We start from the raw sequence: 6843 nt of genomic DNA, 5'->3' as shown, positions 1-6843 counted from the left end.
GTTTGAGATCTGGGTTGTGACATTTACAGGTTTTGTTTCATTCAGCAATTTATTTCACTTTTTGAGTTTCAGAGACACTTCCATCGTACTTTTATTACTAAGCATGCTTTTTAAAGCATTTACATTTTTAAAGTCTTGTCTAGAATTCAGAAGTTGCGCATCTTGACATGCTCTGTATTTAGGTGTTGGCATTACATTACCTCACGTGTAAACTGAGGAGGATGGCATTGTCATTCCCTATCTGGCTGCCCGGAGCACCAAGGTGATGCATGACTTGTAAGCCCTATTGAAACACACAAATTATTATTGAGGTCTTTGTGCCAATTTAATCTGAAGACTCCTGCTTTGCATGAAGAATGCACTAGTACTTCTTTTCCTTTACAAACAGCCACCCTTCACTGTTTTTTTTTTTTTTTTTAAAGATTTTATTTATTCATTTGACAGAGATCAGAAGTAGGCAGAGAGAGAGAGAGGAGGAAGCAGGCTTCCCACGGAGCAGAGAGCCCGACGCGGGGCTCGATCCCAGCACCCTGGGATCATGACCTGAGCCTAAGGCAGAGGCTTTAACCCACTGAGCCACCCAGGTGCCCCACTTCCCTGTTATTTAGATAAAATGTGACAAAGTCAACCATAGTTCCCAGCAAAACCTGGATCATTTTCATTTGACCTTGTATGTGGACTGGCTTTTGGGACCTCAGGAGCTGAGAAACCTCATTGTTGGAAACTCTGAGAATGCCCTGTCACCCACACGGCTTTGCCCTTTCTGGCTTTTCAGCCTTCCACCCACCAGCCCCATCTGGCTGAGGCTTTGGTCAGTGTGGGAGAAGAGAAAGGAATCTGTTCGGCTGAGTCATGACCCAGGCCTAGCATATGGTACAAAAGCAATTAAGGCCCCCTTGTTTGCGCCCTGAATCCAGGACACAGTGGCATGGAAGGAGATGAAACCCCAGCCTCCTTTCTCCTGGCAGCCCCTGTGCCCTCTGAAGGCAAAGGGTGGGAGCTCCTCCTAGTCATAGAAGATGAATAAGGTAAACAGACAAGGGGGTTAATTGCTTCCACTTCACCCCCACTGCCTCCCCCAGAAATGTTCTCTGGCCAAACCAAACTCAAGGGCTCCCAGAAGACCCAGTCTCCCCAAAGCCAAGAGCAACTCCCACTTCCCTGCCGCCACTTACCGTCCCCAAAGGCCTATCCCGAAGATCTGGTCAGGAAGCTTAAAAATAGCTGAGTGTGTGTGGTGACAAGCCTTGTGCATTTGCCTTATAAAAATATTCTGAGTGGGGAAATAAACCTTTCAGCAGCTTATTTTTCCACTACTCTGGGGAGCAGCTCCCACCTTCTGCTGCTGTAAGCACTTTGAGTACCTTGCTGGTGGGGGTGGCTGGAGGCGAAGGGCAGGACCAGCTCGGGGCCTGAGTTGAGGGTTACTCCCTGAAGGGAGAAGTTTCTTGTCAGGAAACCAGGCGTATGAGGAGGACCAACAGCTTCGAGGGTCCAGAGGGACAGGGTCCACACATCATAACATTTCTGTACATTCTGCACATGGAGGAAATATGATCTCAAGCTCCTGAGTTGCTCCTGGAGTGCAAGGCTCTTCTGGGTTGAGTCTGTCCACCCCCTAACACCTCTTCCCGACACAATGAGATCCAACAAATATAAGTGTTAGCAGTTGCCCTCATCATGATGCTCCATGCCCACATACCTTCCTATACTCCACTCCTTCTGCCCAGAAGCTCCTTCTCACCTCTGGACCCTTAGTACCACCCCCCACCCCATCCCACCTCTTCCATTATTAAAATCCAGGCCACAGTCTGCCTCCTTGAAATCTCTCCTGACTCCCTTCACAGAATATCACTGTATTTCGTAAGCAAGAATTCTGCCATCATTGTGTCTATCACATGGTGGGGTATTCCCTCGCAGGGTCTGTGTTTTATTCATCTTGATTTTTCTTGCAGCTTCTCATGGGATCTGGCAATAGCATGTGTTGCCAAACAGGTTAACTGAAGAAGTTAAAGACTGTAGTATTTCTGCCAAAGAGAAGAAAGAGACTGAACTGCCAGTTTTCAGGGAGGCTGGGTAAAAATCCAGGACCTTGTGGGGTTGAAAATTTATGAAATGTTCATGTCTGCTTCTTCCAAGGGGGCATTCGCTTCAGTAAATCACTCTGTTTGTTGTCACAAATAACACGGGAAAGGACTCTGAAAACTTCTGACTTGACAGAGAACCTTAACATCATCTTTTTTCCTGTCCAGCACTCCCTTAAGATGCTATGAACCTATTTTTACAGGTGAGAAAACAGTTTCCACCCAAAGAGGAGCTGGGCCTCAACTCAGATTGGCCGTTTCCAAGAATTTTCTTTTCCCACAAATGGCTAAAACTTACTGAAAACAGAAAAAAAAAAGTGAAAAATCTTCTGATAGTTAATTATTAACATTTCCAAAAAATATAAAACCCATCTAAGATTTTGTTCATCCAAATTCCAGAAAACCACTGAGGGACCATGCATAGGGCAGCAGAGACTAGGATCTGCCCTCACCAGGATCCTGAATTCAGAAGAGTTTGCTCAACCTCCTTGGGGTGGTGGTGGTACTGATGCTGCCATTCCTTGGTGCCATTATCGAGAGGTGAGGCAGTGTGGTCATTAGAGGTCAGGTTCTGCAGCCAAGCTGTCCAGCCTCAAATACCAGCTCCCCCCAGTGACTCTTCATGAATGCTGGTACGTGTTACTCAAATCTCTCTGTGCCTCAGTTTCCCTTCTTTAAATTGATAGTAACAATTAGACCTAACTAGCATATAAAATATGAAATGATCAGTGTGACCTCTTATGTGCTGGGTATCACACTGAAACCATCGGATTCTTTCTTTCATCCGCATAACAGCCCGTTCGAGTATTATCATCTCTGTTCTACCTAGGAAATACCCAGGGCTCAGAGGCAGGTAGTTTTCTTAGTGGGTGTTCTGGATTTTGAGTCCCAATCTTTCTGAATTTAAAACTCTAGGTACCTTGTCTCTGTGTCTCTGAAACTCCTAGAGTCAGAAACTCCTAGAGACAACTTTGAGAGTGTGTTGGAAGGAGTCACGTGGCCTGGATTGATGGGGATCCGAAGCTGGAAAAGCTGGGATGCCCTGAGCTCTTGACACCTCCCCAAGACAGAGTTGATGCTGAATGTTCTGCATGGAGCATGGGTGTAGCATGGATAAACACCCAGAGGCTGGGGAGGTAGAGTGAAAATATTTGAAGCCGGCAAGTCTGGTCAATTAATATGTGCTTGTGAGGCATTTTCAAAGCTGAAAGATCTTTTGTAAGTGCCAAGTGATATTAATTATTAGTATGAGGGCAGGTCCTGCCAGCAAAGTAAGAGGCGCCGGTATTTATGTGTGTGCCTATGAGTTACCTGCTGGTGAGGCTGTGCGTGCCAATCCTCCAGCGGGGAGGGCAAAATTCAGTAAATGGGTATTAGGGAGAGAGGCAAGAGAACCTAACATCTCCTTCGCATGGTGTAGGCATCTGGTCTTTCAGGAGAGAATCGCTCTCAGTCTTGCTGGAGTCCTGCTCAGAAGGTAAAGATCTCAGTGGGGCCACCCATTGGGAATGAGCGTGCCAATGCTTATAGCCTGGGCCGAATCAGGCAAACTGGGAGATGCATGGTTAGTGCTTTGCCAAAAGGTAAAGCAGGGCCATAAATGGGAGAAAAATGAACCCTGAGCTCAGAGACGGAAACAATACACAACCTGTCAGAAAGTAGAGTCCAGGGTAGGTCTGGAAAGCGGTTCAGAAGAGAGTGATGAATGGTGTGAGGGCCTGGCAGCTGTGTGAGTGCTGGATGCCTCCTGCTTAGCGTGGAGTGACCTGGTCTCTTAAAAGCTCTCAGGAGGGGTGCTTGGGTGGCTCAGTTGGTTGAGCGTCTGACTCTTGGTTTCGGCTCAGGTCATGATCTCAGGGTCCTGAGATCTGGCCCTGTGGCAGGCTCTGTGCTCAGTGTACTCTGCTGGAGACTATCTCCCTCTCCCTCTCCCCTGATCTTCTCCCTGCTTGCACTTTCTCTCTCTAAAATAAATGGGTAAAATCTTAAGAAGAAAAGAAAGAGAGAAAGAGAAAAAGAGAGAGAGAGAGAAAGGAAGAAAGGCAAGCTTTCTGAACAGTCAGGCGAACCTAAAATCTTTTGTGCCTTCTCAGAAGGCACATCCCAGGCATGTTTCTGAGTTTTATTGTTTTTGTTGTTGTTGAGAGGGGGTAATTTTGTAAGTATACGATCTAAACTTGAACTTGTGTCAATTCAGCAATGAACTTTCTATGGTTGTGAGCAAAGTACTTCTTTTCTTTTGTCATCAGTTGTTAATCTAGAAAATGAGGAATGGGTTCAAAATGTTGCCTAAGTGTTCTTACGGGGTCAACTTTCTGTAATTTAGAGAACTGACAGTTTTGTTTTTTTGTTCATTCTGCAGAACTCAAGGGTCTTTCTGAGATGTCCTGTGGGCCAGTTTTGTAAAGTTGGAGATACCTAGAAGGTAGGGCTGTGTTCAAAAGAACAGCTCTGTTTTTATCTGTTTTACACATTCATTAAAGTTTCATAAGCTATCCTATGGGGAGAAATGATGCATGCATACACATTTATTTATGTGTATGGTTTATTCTTTTTGTGGGATTTACTTTGGGTGAGCTTAATTCTTTAAAATAAATTTATGGCACTTTGTATAGATAACTTTTGCAATATGAGTAGTAACTCCCACTTGCTGTTTTGGAATATCAAATTTTGTTAATAATAATTTCATTTTATATCTATGAAGTATGTTAGAGTTTATAAAAGCTGGTTTGCATAATCTTAAGGGGCCCTCAAAACCACCTGTGAACTAGGCCTTTTTAAAAAAGATTTTATTTATTTATATTAGAGAATGAGAGAGAGAGATGTGAGAAGGGGGAGGGGCGGAGGAAGAGGGAACAGGAAGGGAAAAGAATCTTGAGCAGACTCCACGCTGAGCATGGAGCCTGAGCCTGAAACGGGGCTTGATCCCACAGCCCTAACATGGTGATCTGAGCTGAAACCAAGAGTTAGATGCTTAACCACCTCAGCCACCCAGGCACCCCAGGCCTTTTCTTTTTACTATTATTTTTTAATAGTCTTCTTGCCTTTTCCATTGTAAAATGAATGTGTATAGCAGGGTGCTGAATTAAATGTTTAACTTATTTTTTTTTCTTCCAGTGAAGAAAATACAGAAATTACCATGGTCATTCTTGGAAGGATGATTCACTTTTGAGACAAAAATGTGACTCCTTTTCCCAAAATGGAAGGAGAGGTCTGCCACCAGAGACAATCAGTGCTCCTTGATAGGGGAAATGAGCTTGGCAAGTCTTGTTCTTCTCTGTTATGGTGATCTGGATTGTCTCAAAGAGTTCAGGGAAGGAAGGAAAATGAGCACTTTTATTTCTGAGTATTTACGTAGGAGAAACAAACAGGACTCCTGTGAGGAATTGCAGAGGAGAGAAGACTGCATCCCTGGGAAGCCAGATGACGTGAGCAGCTGCTTTGGACACTGCGCCCTTGGAAGGGTTTGGTCTCGGGCTCCAGATGGAGCTGAACAAGCAGAACTTAGCAATCTCTGGGCCTGAAAACCTAAAGACATCACATTACAGTCACAGGCTTGGGACTGAGGGAGTAGAAGCCCTGTCCTTTGAGGAAGCACATGAGTGACCCAATGACGTTTTCATAACTTTGTAGCGGGCATCTGCAGATGTCTTTTATAAAGGCCCAGATAAATCTGGGGGCTTTGTGGGCCACATGGTCTGTGTTGCAATTCTTCAACTCTGCCCTTGTAGCATACAAGGAGCTATAGGTGATATGTAATAGAACAGGTGGGTGGCTGTGTTCCAAAAACCTTTATAAAAATAGAACAGATTTGCCTGTGAGCCCACAGTTTGAGGATGCTTGGCTTATGAAAGTACCAGAAGTAGAACTCTAAGTCAAAAGTATGCATGCTTTTCTATGTTTTTCCAGGTGTTATCAAGTCACCCTCTAGCAGGGCTATACCAAATCCTTACCACTCACGCACAAAAGTCATTGTTTCCCTCCATGATCCTCAGTTCTCAGTATTTTTATTTTTTAAAAGAACCAAGAAGGAAAAGTTAATTTTCTTTTCTCATCAAAAATCACAAAACAAGGTACTGAAAAATTTATGACTAGAGCCTAGATGTTGTGACTTTAAACTATATTGACTGTGGAGAATTTCTGCAACATGATAATGGGCTATGTGGGGCTCGGCGGTGGGCGGGGGGTGCTCCAGCAGCAGAAAAAAAAGGACAGGCTATGGGGTTCACGTGAACTGCAGTTGAAAATAACCTTTGTTCAATGCAAACTGGTGTAGCTACTGTGGAAAACAGTATGGAAGGTCTTCAGAAAGTTGAAACTAGAACTACCTTATGATCCAGCAATCACACTACTGGGTATTTACTCAAAGAATACAAGAACAGTAATGTAAGTGGATACAAGCAGGGGTGCCTGGGTAGCTCAATTGATTAAGTGTCTCCTTTGGCTCAGGTCATGATCCCAGAGTCCTGGGATCAAGCCCCACATCAGGCTCCACGCTCAGCAGGGAGTCTACTTCTCCCTCTGTTCCTCCTCCCCCTAGTCATGCTCACTCTCTCTCAAATAAATAAAATCTTAAAAAAAAAAATCAGGTCCTTCAACTTATTTCAGGAGAATTTGTTTTGGTTAAACAAATACTTTAAGTCCCCACCATGCTTGTTTGTTTCATTCTTGGAATGGACCAGGAATGAACTCTGGTGCTAGGGAGCCTTATACCACAGAAAGAAATATAAACAATTAACATGAAACATTTTAAATATAA

The 6843-nt window shown here is 44.2% G+C and overlaps 1 long non-coding RNA gene across 1 annotated transcript; it reads left to right on the top strand.

The window, feature by feature from the left end:
- The first annotated feature begins 3419 nt into the window (after nucleotides 1-3419).
- LOC116571029 lies at nucleotides 3420-6397 on the top strand. The gene is made up of 3 exons (XR_004277658.1): nucleotides 3420-3561; nucleotides 4447-4509; nucleotides 5202-6397. It is a non-coding gene; the product is annotated as an uncharacterized LOC116571029 (long non-coding RNA).
- Nucleotides 6398-6843: the final 446 nt, after the last annotated feature.

Source organism: Mustela erminea, chromosome 12, assembly GCF_009829155.1.
Source record: "Mustela erminea isolate mMusErm1 chromosome 12, mMusErm1.Pri, whole genome shotgun sequence".
NCBI lineage: Eukaryota > Metazoa > Chordata > Mammalia > Carnivora > Mustelidae > Mustela > Mustela erminea.
Note: the sequence above shows the minus strand (reverse complement) of the source record. Positions and strands in the feature narration are given on the sequence as shown.